The sequence below is a fragment of the Alligator sinensis genome, unplaced genomic scaffold, assembly GCF_000455745.1.
Source record: "Alligator sinensis unplaced genomic scaffold, ASM45574v1 scaffold238_1, whole genome shotgun sequence".
In the NCBI taxonomy this organism is placed as follows: Eukaryota; Metazoa; Chordata; order Crocodylia; family Alligatoridae; genus Alligator; species Alligator sinensis.
Window position 1 is genome coordinate 308,837 of NW_005842603.1, and position 16,521 is coordinate 325,357.

General features: G+C 43.2%; 1 long non-coding RNA gene across 1 annotated transcript in view; it reads right to left on the bottom strand.

The window, feature by feature from the left end:
* Positions 1-10,296: 10,296 nt before the first annotated feature.
* The window catches only part of LOC102367898, a 16,010-nt gene continuing 9,785 nt past the window's right edge, over positions 10,297-16,521 (bottom strand). The window contains exon 3 of the long non-coding RNA XR_324888.1: positions 10,297-10,371. This is a non-coding gene — a long non-coding RNA (uncharacterized LOC102367898). The remainder of the gene's footprint in view (positions 10,372-16,521) is intronic.

Consider the following 16,521-nt stretch of genomic DNA (forward strand, 5'->3'; position numbering starts at 1 on the left):
CAGGACTGCGCAGGGAGGGGGAATCCACCCTCTCCCTGCCACTGCCACTAGTGCCACTAGCTGAGCCTAGCCCCCCACACAGCCTGCCTGAAGAATGAAGGAGCTTCTCCCACCCCTGGGGCAGAGAGGAAAACAGGAGCAGCAGGTAGGAAAAGAGAAGGGAAGGAAACACTGCTCAGCATGGAGGACAAGGGATGGATTCTTACCTGCTTTGGAGACTTAACAAAGTCCCAGCTGCTGCTTCCACAGCATACTCTAGTCTGAAAGGGGAGTGCAGCCATGCCACTTCACCCCCTTTGGATCCACCCCTGAGCCCAACCTCCTAGTCTAGGATCAGGATCCAAAGTCCTCATTTTCAGAGTGTTGATCACCCATTGGATGCAGGTATCAAAAAACATGAATCCAGGAAACATAAGAGAGAAGTTTTCATGAAAATAAATTATTTTGAAGTTTATAGGACCTAAATGGTAGTTCAATGCTTCAGAATGGCAGACCCCAAATTTGCATATCTGGGAACTCAAAATTTGAGCCACCTATAAACTATTTTTTAAAGAATTTGAGCCCAAGCAAGTCCAGCATCACCAAACAAGTCAATAGCAAACCATCAAAATACTCAAGCTTTCCTAACTGAATAGTCAAAAGCCTGCCAACCACTGCTCATTCCCCTCAATCATGTTAAGTTTGAACAGTTTTATAAACATCATTTTCAGAACAAATCTCTTTTTTCTTTAAAACAAGCCTGGCAATTTTCTGGCCAAGTTTATTCTCTTCCATCAAGTAAGTCTAAAACAGGACTGCAGCAGAGAGTTTGTAATATTTATGGGAAACTGTGTTCATATTATAGTAATGTTTCAGGCCCCAGTTTCCCTGACTAGCAAGTACTTGAGGAAAGTATGGTTAATGTTGATGAGAAGTAGACCTGTGAAGATCTGCCTAAGTCTTTGTTATACATACATTTTAGGCAGCTCCTGGATCTTTTTACACCTGATTGTCCTCATGTTAAAACCTGATACTAGTTTTAAGTACAAGTCAGGCAGCTTAATGTTATACCACTCCAGGGAAGGTTATCTCTGTTTCATGTTACCCACCTTGTATTCCATTAATGCGTGGCCACTCTTCACAGATGAGCCACCCACACTGTAGTTCTCCAGCATCCCAGGTTACAGTGTCCTCTCCACCACTCCCATGTTCTATGTGGACAAACTTTCCACCAAGCCAACACCCCTCCCACCCTCAGAGGTATGGCCTTAGAATCATAAAAAATTAGGGTTGGGAGGGACCTCAGGAGATCATCTAGTCCAACCCCCTGCTCAAAGCAGGACCATCCCCAACAAGAGCATCCCAGCCAAGGTTTTGTCTAGCCAGGTCTTAAAAACCTTCAAGGATGGAGATTCCACACCCTCTCTGGACAACCTGTTCCAGTATTTTATTACCCTCCAAGTGAGAGAGTTTTTTCCTAATATCTAAACTGAACTTTCCTTGCTGCAACTTGAGACCATTGTTCCTTGTTCTGTCATCTGCCACCACTGAGAACAGTATCTCCATTCTCTCTTGAACCCCTCTTCAGGGAGTTGAAGGCTGATACTAAATCCCTCATGAGTCTTCTCTTCTCCAAACTAAATAAGCCCAGTTCCCTCAGGCTCTCCTCAGAAGTCATGTGCCCCAGCCCTCTCACCATTTTTGTTGCCTTCCACTGGACTCTATCCAGTTTGTCCACACCCTTTCTGTAGTGGGGCAGCCCAAAACTGGACGCAGTACTCCAGATGTGGCCTCGCCAGTGCTGAATAGAGGGGAAGAATCACTTTTCTTGATCTGCTGGCAGTGCTCCTACTAATGCAGCCCAGTATGCTGTAAGCTTTCTTCACAACAAGGGCACATTGATGACTCATAATCAGCTTCTTGTCCACTGTAACCCCTGGGTCATTTTCTGCAGAGCTGCTGCTTAGCCAGTCAGTCCCCTGTCTGTTCTGGTGTAACCTTCCCGCTGCCCCAAAGGTGCAACCCTATACAAAAAGACTTTGGAGCACGTGCCAGTTAGCCAAGTCATAGGGCACAGATGGGTCTGGGAGGGGGGTCTACAAGTGGTGGGGGGAAACAAAGTAGTTGCCAGATCAGGTCGCCATGTCATGGGGGTTCCTTCCCAGGGCAGATACAGTAGACCCAAAAGCACCTTCTCTCACCACTTACAGAAGCCCTGGGTAGCATGACCAGCATCCCCATACCCTCATCCCAATCCCAATTTAGTAAAATATGAGACCTTCTTTATTTTAGTCCTTCTTTATTTATTTTTAAACTCATTTTTACTGCTTTTCTAAAATGGAATGGACCATCAAGTCAACAATGAATCAAGATGTGCATGTTGACATACCCATGGATTAAAGCCACAGTACCTGGAGAGACTCCCTGCTTTTTCTGGTGCTAAGAAGATATTTCAAAACAAGAGAGTCTTGAAAAGAAGACTGGTAGAGGAAAAGGGAGAGAGAAAAAGGTGGAATGAATGGAGCCTAAGAGGTTTAAGACAGAACAGAGACACAGCCCTATTAGTGTGATCTCAAACACAAGACAGAGCTGCCTTGAGAGGCAATAGCTAGGGTTGTTACCTAATGGTAACAGCCTAGGTCAGTGATTCTCAACCAGGGTACTATGGCAATATTAACACTCCTAGGTGTTACATGCAATATTAGCACTATTAGGTGTGCAAATATGATTCACAAGATAACCCAGAGATTTCAAATCTCTGGAATCTATGGGCATGTCCAGATGAGCATGGAAATTTGTTTCCTCAGGGACAAGTAGCAACAGCACACCTTGTGCCTCTGCTGCTTTTCCTCAGGGAATGCCCAGGCCACATGCGCTTGGGCATGCAGCAGGTACTCAGGGTTGTGTAAGAGAGGCTGGGCCAGCAACTTTGCTGGCTCTAGCAGTCTTATCTATGGTTCTGAGGGCCTGCCAGGGCTACAGCTGTGGCAGGAAGCCTGCTTGGCTCCAGCTGGCCAGGCTCCAATTTTGTGTGGTGCATGCTGACACCATGTATACTGCCACCTTTTATGATTTTTTTTGGTGTGGGTTTTTTTACCATGGGATTTCCCAGAGTCAACCCCCCCCCCCGTGTGGGGAACACCTGCATGTGCAGTGTGTGGCACCACAGATCAGTCTGCAGCACCACAAACTGCACATCCGTGCTCATCCGGACATGGCTTATAGTGTCAAAACATTCCTACCTGTCATGGTATTTATGACTTCTTTACAATGGAAGAATTGCTCTATTATTTTTCCATAGTCAAAAAACAAGTAAAAGCTAAGAGCTGGCATTTTCTGAGGGGTGTCTTTAGTTTAATGAGGGGCACCTTGAGTCTAAAATGTTTGGGAACTATTGCCTGATTCACTGGTGTGCACTAACAAAAGTTGTTTTTGTTTTAAGAAGAGTTTTCTGGATTGCTGCATGTGATTTCAGGTATATATGTTCTTTGAAGAGGTTAAATCCCCCTTCAAAGTACAAGGTAGCTCTTTGAGAGGGAGAATGTACAACTGAGAGACAGAAAACCAAAAGGGACCAACGGCCAAGTCTCAGAGCTCAAGGAGCAAGACGACTGTACAAGACTGGCAGTCCCAACCAAGAATTTAACAGTGGAACTATAGCATTATTATTGTTGTGGGTGTTAGGTGGTGGCTGGCAATGGTGCTGGGGTTAGAAAAACTATGTTTGAGAGTGGGTGGAACAGGAATAAGTCTGCAATACTTTTCCTCTGATAAATGGTGGAGGTAGCCACAATGTCTGCATAAAAAAGAATGCTTCTGAGTTGTGTAAAACACAAAACACCTGGTACATCTACATGGAAGATGCAGTGTTTGCTCCTGTAGCAACACCCTCTTCACAGAAAGGATGGAGGGATTCTTAGGACCACTATATATCCATTTTCTCCAGGTATTTTTCCTTGGAGTCAGAATCCACATCTTTAATGTTAGTTGGTCTTTTATTGTTAAGATAGAATTCATCCAATGCCCAGTGAAGGCAATTAGCATTTCTACATAGAACTGAGTATTTGGGATCAGGTTCAAGGGGTGATTTTAGTGGGAAAAGTAAAAGTTCAAGGTTTGTGTACACCTGGGATTCTTTGATTAGATCCCAAACATATTCAAATTATATACAAAATCATCTTCTTTCTGTCTTTACTTGTGAGTTTCCTTCTTCTTTTCCTACATGTAATCAAATCTATGTTACACTCAAATGACATTTAAGAATGAGCTTAGAAAGAAGATAAGATCATCTTATTCATTAGCCGTTTAATTAGAATTAGATTGTTTCCACTGAAAGAAGAAAAGAAACATGCCCTATTTCACTCCTTTGTACCTCTGAACAAACAATGACAGGAAATTATTTTATCACAATACATGTTTGAAATAACTATCTAATGTTAAAAGGAAAAAATAAGTTTCATCTAGAAGCTGATTTAAGAGAGAGAGATTTTACCATTCATGTGTGAATACTAAGCTATTATTAACTAAATTGCAGCTGCAACCAATAAATATGGGTTTCTGCCCCAAGAGAAAAGTTCCTTGGAATCATTTTACTCTATATTCATTTTGACCAAATTCTACTGTGTGGTGGGGGAGTAACAGGTTTAGAGGGCGGATAGCAATCTTGTAGGTGTCATAGTTGAAGTGAAGGGTAACAGATTGGGTGTATTTTTCTAACCAGGAGTTCTTTGATTCTTACAGAAAATATAAGCATATCTGCCATATTCTGGCTAAAAACTCATTTCTTTCATTAGGCCTATGAATGGAAACCCATTTTAATAAAATGCCATCCCCACACCTATTCTCTTAATAAAATGTAAATACCCAAAAAACTCACTCAGGCTCTTGGTATGCTTCCCCACTGTCTGGTTTGGTTTTGTGAAACTGTATGCATTTCTGGATGTTAACTGGATCTGTGTCCTGTACAGAATAAGTATACTGCAGGTGCCTAACATGAAATAAATAATTAGACTAAGAAGGGGTGATTATGTCTAGTCCTCTAGCCCTTTCATGCTGCTCAATATTTTAGAATAACTCTAAAACTAAAGTACTAACCCCAAGGAGCATTTGGGGAAATGAGGAAAAATTCACCCAGTGATGTATAAGCCCATCTCTAACACTTCAGCCACAATTTCAAGAACAGAGTGGCCTCTGTACTCCAGTCATTCACAATTATTGGGACATAACTGACAACAAAGGCAAGCTAAAGCAGCCTTGAACCATCTTGCAGAAAAAAGGAAGGTATATAGGGTGGAAAGGGAAGTTTCCTGGATCCCAGACTATGACTGCTATAAAATTTTAAAAAGAACAAATCAGGTGATATTTCCAGCTGCATTAAGGCCATCTCAGTCAATGCATATTAACTTAGTACATCCTTAATACACATTTAGTTCCATCAATTTGATATTAATATATATCAGCTACTACAGTAACCATATCTACAACACACAAGCATCTATTGAATGCATCAGATAGTTTACACCTACTTGAGTTAACTGAATCCCATTTTATTAGGAGAAGTAGATGTGAAGGGTCCCTACTGCCATTCGGAAGGAAAACACACCTGGATCAATTTGATTAGCTTTCCCATAAATACAGCTGCAAACACCTTTAGACATCAAAATATAATTGCATGCTTCATAAATGAGTGAGGAATGACAACATTGTGGTTCATCCATAAAGCTACTTAGGTATAGGTCTATAATAGGAACGCTTTCAACTACTTGAAAAAAAAATTAAAAATCCAAGTTTTTTCTTGTAGCCATTAAATTTCAATAAGAAATTTGCTTTAGATTATAAACAGATGCTGAGATCTACCTGATGAAAGTAGACATTTTGGTAGCCTTCTTTGTGTTATAAAAATGACCCTCTCAAATGGCTATTTAGGATTGCATGCATTCAGTATTTTTTTTTGACATTTTATCGCAGCAATAAAGGAGAAATGTGTATCTGTAGTCTCAGTAGGCTACTAAAATCAGCCAACGGTTTTACTGCTGGAAGTAACTGCTTACCAAACTCATCAGAAGAATTTGGAGATGTAGGAACACTGCAATTCCCCCTCCCCCCACCCCAAAACCAAAAAGGCTTTTATTGAGTTTTACCTAATTTACCATTCCATTAAGAGAATAGTGTGAATAAAAGCACATTATATTATAAAATTTAGAATTTGTTATTCTCTTAATTAACATGATTTTTATGACAATAGCAAGCTGATCAAATAAACATCGTGTTTTAAGGATGGATTCTGCTTAAGCAAAATTTATTAAATTTAATTTTCTTTCTTATTTTATCTGTACAAGTGTATTGTTACTACACATGTAAGATTCTATAGTTCTATATACCTTATATCTCATTCATTATGTCATGTACAGATGGCATTAAATGGCAAGGATTTGTGCAGATTAGATGGCAAAATCCTCAGGGAAGAATTCATATGCTCTATACTTACGATCACAGATCTCAGGTATGCAGTTATATAGCTGTTCTATTGCCCATGATATGTTGTATGGATGTTGTCACATCTCAGACACCAACACATAGCTATGCTGCCACCACAGAAATATGGAGAATAGCTATATCTATATATCCATTAGGGCAGTGCGAAAATTTCGCCGGGTGTTTCATTTTGAAGCTGTTTCACTGCGTTTCAAGCTCAAAACAGTGAAATCAAAGTGAAACAAAAGCCTTTGAAACAGCTTTGAAATGAAACAAGGGCACTCAAAACATTTCAAAAGTTTCAAAACGTTTTGAGTTTTGAAGCTGGGCTTGTCTTCAGCACCCATCCCAGCCGGCAGCAGCAGTCTCTGTCATCCAGTGCAGATCTGGGGGCTGTAAACCCAAGGAGGATTCTGGCACAGCCTCCAGCCCTCCCGGGGGTGCGAGCCCCCAGATGTGCACCCTGGATGCCAGCATGCTGTTGCTGCCAGTTGGGACCAGCGGTAGCACCAATTTTCCTGGTGCTGGGTGTGCGCTGCACCCAACGCCAGTCCTAGCTGGCAGCAGCAGCCTCCTGTGATCTGGCAGGCTGATTGGATGTCCGCTTGCACCCCCGGGAGGAGTCTGGCAGAGCCCTGCAGTCCTCCCAGGGGTGTGAGCAGGCCCCTGATCTGCCTGCCACATGACAGGACACTGCTGCTGTCAGCTGCGGCCAGTGACAGCACCCATCTTCCCAGTACTGGGTGTGGGTTCTGCCCAGTGCCGGTCCCAACCAGCATCAGCAGCCTCTTGTCATCTGGCAGACAGATCAGGGGCCCTCCTGCACCCCTGGGAGGGCTGTGGGTCTTTGCCAGACTCCTTCCAGAGGTGCGGGGGGCCTCCTGTCTGCCTGCCAAATCACAGGAGGCTGCTTCTGCTGCCTGGAGACAGCAGTGCACCCAGCACCAGGAATATTGGTGCTGCCACTGGCCCCAGGCAGCAGGAGCAGCCTCCTGTGATTTGGCAGGCAGATTGGGGGGCTGCACCCCCAGGAGGAGTCTGGCACAGCCCCCAAAGTCCTTCTGGGGGAGCGGGCCCCCAATCTGCCTGCCAAATCACAGGAGGCTGCTCCTGCCACCTGGAACTGGCACTGGGCACAGCCTGCACCCAGTGCTAGGAAGACTGATGCTACCACTGGCCCCAGCTGGCAGCAGCATCCTCCTGTCATCCAGCAGACAGATTGGGAGCCCACCCACACCCCTGGAATGGCTGCAGGAGCTGTGCCGAACTCCTCCCAGGGGTGTGGGCTCCCAATCTGCCTGCCAGATAACAGGAGGTTGCTCCTGCTGCCTGGGACTGGCAGCAGCACCAATCTTCCTGGTGCTGGGTGCAGGCTTTACCCAGAGCCGGCCTCAGGTGGCAGCAGCAGTCTCCTGTCATCTGGAAGGCATATCTATATATCTAAAGGTTACTAGGGGGCATGTTTTCAAGACAAAAAGGAGTAATTTAGAAATTGTAAGTAGGATTAACTGTGCAGAAAAATAAGAAATACAATCTATGGAAATGTAGACCTTTAAGAGATTTTGCCATGAGTTAATTGGACCAAGTTTCCTTATACAGAGACTCATGTTGCATGAGCTTAATCTCAGTTGGAAAGTACTACGATACTGTGGACATGAATCCAAAAACACTCCAGTAAAAGACACCAGAAGCAGAAAGACATGTGGATTTCAAAGCTGGAATTCACAAAAATAGCATGTGGAGTTGCACATGCTGTGCAACTGTAAGGAGCCAAAACAAAGCTCAGTATTTGAAAAAAGATGCAAGAACTTCAGTGGACTTTGCAGGTTGCAGCAAAATATACACAGCATGGGCAAGAAGCATGAGAGGAGCAACACTAGTTCAGAGGAAATTCTTCATCAGAGCAGTGGACATTATAAATAGCTGACTCTTAGCCTAGTGGACTCTTAGCCTAAAAGAATGTGGAGCTTTTAATATTTTTAATTAGGTGCACAAGGCAACAAGATTGCAAGAACAGTGGAAAGAGACTGTATCTGAAGTAGAAAGTAAATGAATGCAAGTCAGGGCTTACACTAGTGGCCTTATATTCAGTAAGGATGTACTGGAGTCAATTATCTGGGGAACAAACAAACTGGAAAAGATTCAACTTAGAATAATACCTGGGGTAAAAATAACCAATATAGAGTTAAAGACATGTCAAACCTTTTATTTCTTCAAGAGGGTTCACTCTTCGGATGAGTCAAGTACCAGGAAAACCAAGGAGGATGTTGAAAAGCTCTATGAGAGGATATAAAGTTCTTAAAGGAGAACAGTGTAAAGCTGAAAGAGGCCAGTCATTCCAGTAGATACAACCCTAGGAAAGTTCCTTTAAGGCAGGCATTAAAGAAGAGCTGGACGTGCTAATTGGTCCAAGCATCAGAGTGTGTAGAAAAAATGGAGTAGGTGCTCTCATTGGTCATAGCAAGGGAAAATAGCAGAATGGAACACTTGGCTAAAAACATTAACAAATATTTTAAATGGGAAACTATAATGGGGTAAATTATGATAGTTTATGTAAAATAATTTTCCATGTTTGATGCTTTGGATAAATTGTGGAAGGTGTCCTTAAAAAAGAGCCTATATTTATGCACATTAATCACAATGAGGGAGATATTGCATATGGTATACCTATACTACAGATTACAGGGTAGAGAATAAACAAGAGGGACATAAATAAGAAAGATCAGAAGCAGTTTCACCAAAATATCACAAAAATTGGAAAGAATGTATTTGCCGTACTGAGAATCAGGGTAAATAAGCCTGTCCATGCAGTCTCCCAGCAGTTCCATAGTGCCATGGCTGGAATGTTTCCTGTACCCTGAGCTAACTTGCCTGAAGCTGTCTTGGATATTTTTATGCTAAACTGAAGATTGCAGTTTGTACATACCCATTATTTTTGCAGACTCTTTTTTGGAATCGTCGGTGTGTCACTGAAAAATACAACCAATTTTGAGTATAGTGTGTATTAAGTTCTACCTAGATAACATTCTGACCAGAGGAAAAAAGGGAAAGAATATGATGAGCAGCTTTTATCAGCTTTGAAAAGAATCATAGCTACTAGACTAACACTAAACAAAAAAATATAAGTTTTCTGTACTTGGAGAGAAGTTAAGACAGCAAGGTGTACAGGTAGATCACAGTAAGGTTGAGTCTATTATTATCAGAATGCCTGTCTCAAAACTCAATAAATAGGTACAAAGAACCTTGAAACTTTGAACTGGGTAGAGAAATTTATATCTGATCTGGCTGCCTGATCAAATAATCTGAGAACTTTGTTTTACAAAGTTCTGCAATGGAAGTGGGATAACAGCCATATTGAGGAATCATAAGATACAGATCCTTATCCTTATCAAGTGCCAAATTCTTAGGAACTAGGACAGAAAATACAAACCTGTTATCCATGAATGTGTTGGTGCAGCATATTCAAAGCTGGAGACTAGCAGCTTTTGCATCACAGCTACCATCAAAAACTGAAAGTCAAAAGCTATAGTTCAGAAGTAAAAAATAAAGTTTCATGTCCCTATTTTAGTAGACCAATGTTAGGTGAAACTGACCATGACGCATATATTGCCCTTGTCAAAAGGGATTTGGCAAACCCACTTTCAAGAATAGAACCTTGTTGTTGTTACACATGTATGATTTGCACTTTAATTACAAACCTGAGAGAGATTTAGGGTGGAATTCCATTATCCTTTTTGTCCCTAAATGGCACTTTTCAAGCTGTGCAAGTGGCCTTTTTGGCATTTACACACAGTTTGCAATCTTATTGCCCAAGCAGTGTGGTTGTGCAATGTCCACGTAGCTACTGCATATGGTCATTGGGCTATGCACCGGCCAGGCACTTACAAGGCTACGTAGATTCATCCCTGAATGTAAGCCCTAGAAAAATCAAGGAGAAATAAGTTATAGCATGCATCAGAATACTCTAACCACCATACCATACATTAGACATTATCCACTCTCTTTTCAAGATCTTCTTTAAAACTAAGATACTGCATTTTGCATTTAATTGTCAAATGGATAGAAAGTAGTGTGGAGGTTTCTTCCATGCAGGGAGAAAGCATCTGGGCTAGAACCTAGGCCCTCTCTCTATCAAGGTAATGGTAGTAGTCCCTCACAAGCAAGGATGATCATGCCCACGGGTCAAGTAAAGGGTGGCGATGAGTCCATTGATGGTTAAGAAAGCCAATCTTAGAGCTGCAGACTGTTAAGCCAGTTTCATAGTAGCTAGGGTCAGGAGGGACCTGAACAGATCATCTAGCCTGACCCCCTGCCACAGGCAGGAATGAATGCTGGGTTCACCAGACCCCAGACAGCTGATTGTCCAACCTCCTCTTGAATATGCCCAAGGTAGGGGCGAGGACCACTTCCCTGGGAAGTGCCACAGGTGCTTATTAAAGGGAGGGTTGGACCATGAATTTCTCTATCTTGTTTCCTTTTCTTTCATTTCTGTCATTTTTCTACCTCCAGGATGAGATGTTTTTCCTCAGAGTAAGATGTACCTTGTCTCACAAGGCATTTCTACATAGCCCTCTCTCAGGCTAGATTTCCCAATTTGTGGTATCAATGCCACACTTCTTAATGTTTGCCTTGAGTATGTCCTTGAAGCATTTCCTTCAGCCCCTCCATGTCCTTTGTCCTTGGCTGAGTTGGAAATGCAGTAGTTGTTTTGGTAAACATACATCAGGCTCACACACACAGTGCCCTGTCCACCACAGATGACATTGATTATTCAGTGCTTCCATACTGGTGGTGTTAGCATCAGTGAGGACACTGGCATTTGTGTGATGATCCTCCCACTTTATGCCAGGCATCTTCTGGATATAGTGCTGGTGATGGCGTTCCAGGCTTTCAGGTGCTCCCTGTAGGTCATCCATCCTTCACAGCCATAGAGAAGAGCTGGGATTACCACAGCCTTTTATAATAGAAGCTTTGTTCAACTACTTTGTCATGATCATTGGACACATGATGATTCAGTCTTCTGAAGGCAGACCTGGCACATCAGATTCTTCAAGAGAGAGCTGCCAGGGTATGCAAAGTGTTCAACATTCTCCACCAATGAGGTTCTTTCCCAGGCTGGTAAAGCACTTTGTTTTTCTGAAGTTAAGGGTCAGTCCCAGGTACTGGTATGCTTCAGAGAAACAGTTAAGGGTTGTTTGTAGGTGTTCCCCAGTATGTGCAATGATAGCACAGTCATGGCCGAAGTAACTGAAGTTGTACTGAAGGTCTGTAATCAAGGCCGAAGTAACTTTGGTTTTGGCACAGAGGCGGTAGAGATTGAAAAGGTTTCCATCCATCCTGTACTCAATACTTATGCCATGTGGCAGATGATCATGGATGAGCATCTTGATGACTGCAAGAAAGATAGAAAACAGAACTGGTGTCATCATGCAGTCCAGCTTGATGACAATTCGAATGGCAAAGGGCTCCATAGTGGAGCCACTGATGATGAAACAAGTGTTGCCACACTCATATGTTGGAAGCCTGAGGATCAGAAAGCAAGCAACAGGTAGAAAGGTCCATGTCAATAAGACCTTGGGTGCTGTAAGGAGGGCTGTAAGGGCATTCATAGATGATGTGGTCAGCCATCTGAGCTTGAGCACCACAACTGCGGCCAGCATCATTGCAAAGGCCCCAAGACTGCATGCTTGCCTTAACTCATCCAACACCCATTCTGGAATGGTTAAGAACAATCCGGCCCTGCAGGGCAATTGCCATCCTGAGAGGTGGAAGCTAGTGTGGGGGATGAAGTTCTTTAGCAGCAGTTCTTGTGCAGCATATTTCCTGCTCCAATGATGGGAGGTTCCACGCTATAGGTGACATGCAATCTGCAGATTTGATGAGCTTATTGGTTTGGCTACAGAATGGATTCTGAGACTTCAGGTGGTAGTTGGTTGCCTGGCTTACAGCTACTTGGCTGGACTGCAAAACGTTCTGCATCTTAGTCTTTGAGGCCTAGGGCTAGGGTAGAAGCTTGTCTCCAAATCTCAGCAGAGCCACTAAATAGAATGGAGGAAGTCATCTGCCCATGAAGGAGTTTTAGGATGGTGATAAATTTTCCTGGGCAGTCAAACTTTGATAAGATCTTCCATACAGCCTCAAAGTTAACAGAGTTGAAGGCTGTGGTCAAATCAGTAAAAGCCATATACAGTTCCTTGTGTTGTTCTTGGCATTTTTCCTGGATTTGCTAGACCACAAAAATCACATCCATGGGTGCCTCTCAATGGTCTATCAAGGCAACAGCTACCTCACTAAACTACACATGGCTCAGTGTGTTTTCTTCCTCCTGAACCCCAAAAAATCCTGATCATAGCTGGCAGGGTGGGGCAGAGAGGACACAGGGGAAGGGACATCTTCAGAAGGAGAGCTATAGAGGAGCCTAATCTCTGGTATGGTCACACCATTCTGGGCAAAGAGATAAAGTTCAAATCCCATCCGAGTGAGGAAGGTCTACAACCTCCATCTCCTACTTTATGGGCAAGTTCTGTAACCACTTAGATATTGGCTCTAAAACCTTGGAGGACCTTCTCCTCCTATTATGACATGGGATTTTTTTCTGGTTACAGTTTTATGACTTGCAGATATACATTGTATGCAATCCAATAGCTATGCCTCTGCTCAGACAGTGGCATAGCCTACTGACCATGCCGCTCAGTATCTATATGAATGCTTACGTGTATATATTACATAAGTAATAGAATATGTGCATAAGTGCTTAAAAGGCTATTTATGCAGCTAGACAATTGTCATTTAAACACACAAAGGACAACAGAACTCTGCTCTCATTCACAGACATACTCAAGCAGTTGACAAAACTGTAGTGGAGCAAAGTGCATAATGTACATAGTTATATATATAACTCTGATTAAAAAGAAAAACAAAAAGAAACACAACCTGTCTAGTCTCAAATTAAATGTGGATAGCAATTATCTGAGCTACTACTGTGGATGAAATGCTGAAAACAGTAATTAAAATTATTAAAACCAAATTAAACCTTGGTCACTCTTGGGTGACCAAGTATGATTGTACTAAGCCCCTATGAACAGTTTAATAAGGAAAGCTCAGTACTAAAATAAATTTTGCTCCAAGTCACTAGATCAAAAATTATTAAGATGTTACTTAAAATAGCGTATATGAAAATTATTTATGAATGAAAAAATCTAAGGGAAGGGTCAGATATATTAGGTGGCTCAAATGGACACTAGGGCTGTGCAAAGCTTTGGTACCCGATTCAATTTGGTGGCGATTCAGCCCGATTCACTGGCCAAATCTTTGAATCCAAATTGAATCAGAGGACCTGTTAATCTCTCTGAATCAACTGGGAACACTCCAAATCGATTCGGAGAGATTAAAAAAGATTCAGCGATTCGGACATAGATAGCTTTAAAAGTTTTTTCTATATACCTCTAGGTATCAGGGGCTCATGAGTGCTGGGGTGCATGGAGTGTCCCACAGGAGCATGGGGGACTCTTCAGCATGCTTGGCAGCAGACCCAGAAGTGGACCACAAGCACTTCCGTTCTATTTCTGGGTCCACCGGGGAGCACACAGGGCCCACCCCCATCCTCTGGTTCAGCAACTGGTGCCTCCTGGGTCTCAGAGGGGGCACACATGGGCTCCCCCCATACTCTTGTGGGATGCTTCATCCACCCCACCATTGCAACATTCATGAGTCATGCTGGTACCTCGAAGTACGTAGAAAAAACATTTAAATCTGTGTCTATGTCCAAATCGCTGATTCTCCATATCAGCATCAAATCTTCAGATTCAGATTCAGCTGAATCAAATCAGGGACAGGGATCTGAGTCAATTAATCGAATCACTGTCCCTGATTCGGGCCCAATCTGAATCCAAATCAAATAGGGCCCGCTTTGCACACGCCTAATGGACACTAACTTTAAGAAGATGTCTGAAGTTTGCAACATGTACTGTACAGGCCAATACAAACCAAAGGGTCAATACTGATGTCCCACACAAAATAAACACTATGTACTTGTATTAAAATATTATTTTCACTTCCTTGAGATAGTTTTGCAGCAAGATAGTACCATTAGGAAACTTATGTATATAAAATCTTTTTTTTTGCTAGTTTTGACAGAAATAATGTTAGGCACAGTTTAAACAGCATGAATTTCAACAGTCTGAAGTAAAGTGTAAGTTTAGATATATCACTTTGCGTGCCCCTTATCCTTAACCCCAACCCCTGTGTTGGTAGTAAAGGGTGCCAAAATAATAAAATGCCAGTTACAGAGGCCTGTTGAGTCAGACTCTGATCCATATTAATCACTTTGCAATTACCAAAGAACACCATAAGAATTGTCATCAGTGACCATTTTGTTTAACAGAAAACTGAAAGAAAGAATGTCTGCTCTGTTAGAACCTGATATCAGAGTGATTTCATAGACATTCGGGATGAAAGGGACCTTGGAAGATCTTTGAGTCCAGCCCCCTGCCCCAGGGGCAGGAAGACAGCAGGAGTCATAGGATCCCAGCAAGATAAACATCCAAATTTCTCTTGAAGGCGTTCAAAGTAGGAGCTTGAACCACCTCTGATAGCAGTCTATTCCAGACCTTGGGGGCTTGGACAGTAAAAAAGTTCTTCCTTATGTCCAGCCTGAAATAGTCACAGCAGAGTTTGTGATCATTCAACTTTGTCATCCCTTGGGGTGCTCTGGTGAACAGACTTTCTCCAGGATCCTGATGCACACCCCTAATAAACTTATAGGCAGCCACCAGATCACCCCTGAACCTGCACTTTTCCAGGCTGAAGAGTCCCATAGCTCTCAGCTTATCATCATAAGGCCTGTTTTCCTGACCTCTGATTATGCACATGGCTCTCCTCTGCACCCTCTCAAGCTTCTCCACATCCTTTTTGAATTGTGGGGCGCAAAACTGGATGCAGTACTCCAGCTGCACCCTCACCAAGGCCGAGTACAACAGGAGAATGACATCCTGGGATTTGCTTGAGAAGCATCTATGGATGCAAGGCAGTGTCTTGCTCACTTTGCTAGCTGCAGTATCACATTGATAGCTCATGTTCATCTTGTGGTCAGTCAAGAGAGGGGGAGGGGTGGCGCTCTATGTCAATGAGCGATATACATCAACCCTTATTAAAATGGAATCGGAGGAGGAGAAAGTAGAAGCATTATGGGTTAGGTTAAATGGAGGTCAAGGAGAAAGGGATTTGGTGGTAGGGGTCTGCTACAGTCCCCCACACCAACAGGAAGAACTAGATTTGGGGCTCCTGAGGCAGCTCTTGGAGACCATAAAAACTAGGGAGGCGGTAGTCATGGGGGACCTAAACTACCCAGACATCTGCTGGGAGACACAGACAGCAAAGTCCCACCGTTCACGCAGGTTCCTACCCTGTGTACAGGACCTCCATCTGATGCAGGAGGTACGTGGTCCCACTAGGGGGAATGCCTTACTGGACCTGGTATTGGTAATGGGGGATGACATGGTAGGAGACCTACAGATTGGTGGTCACCTGGGGGACAGTGATCACCAAATAATAGAATTCACCATAAGATGTCGAGTGGGTAAGGTAACTAGTAGGGTGAAAGTTCTAGACTTTAGGAAAGCTGACTTCAATGAACTCAGGCCTTTAGTCAAGGACGCACTGCAGAGTAAGAGTTTTAAAGAGTTGGGAGCCCAGGAAGGGTGGCTGTGCCTTAAGGAAATGATCCTTCGGGCACAGAGGGAGATGATCCCGATGCGGGGAAAAAAGGGGAAAGGGGCCAAGAGGCTTCCTTGGCTGACCAGAGAAATCCAGAGCAGTCTACAGGCTAAAAGAGGGGCATATAAAAAGTGGACATTGTGGCCATTATTTCTTGTAACCCCCGGGTTACAAGAAATAATGGCCACAAGCTAGCAGAGAGCAGATTTAGACTAGACATTAGGAAGAATTTCTTCACAGTTAGAGTGGCCAAGGTCTGGAATGAGCTCCCAAGGGAGGTGGTGCTCTCCCCCACCCTGGGGGTCTTCAAGAGGAGGTTAGATAGGCATCTAGCTGGGGTCATCTTGACCCAGC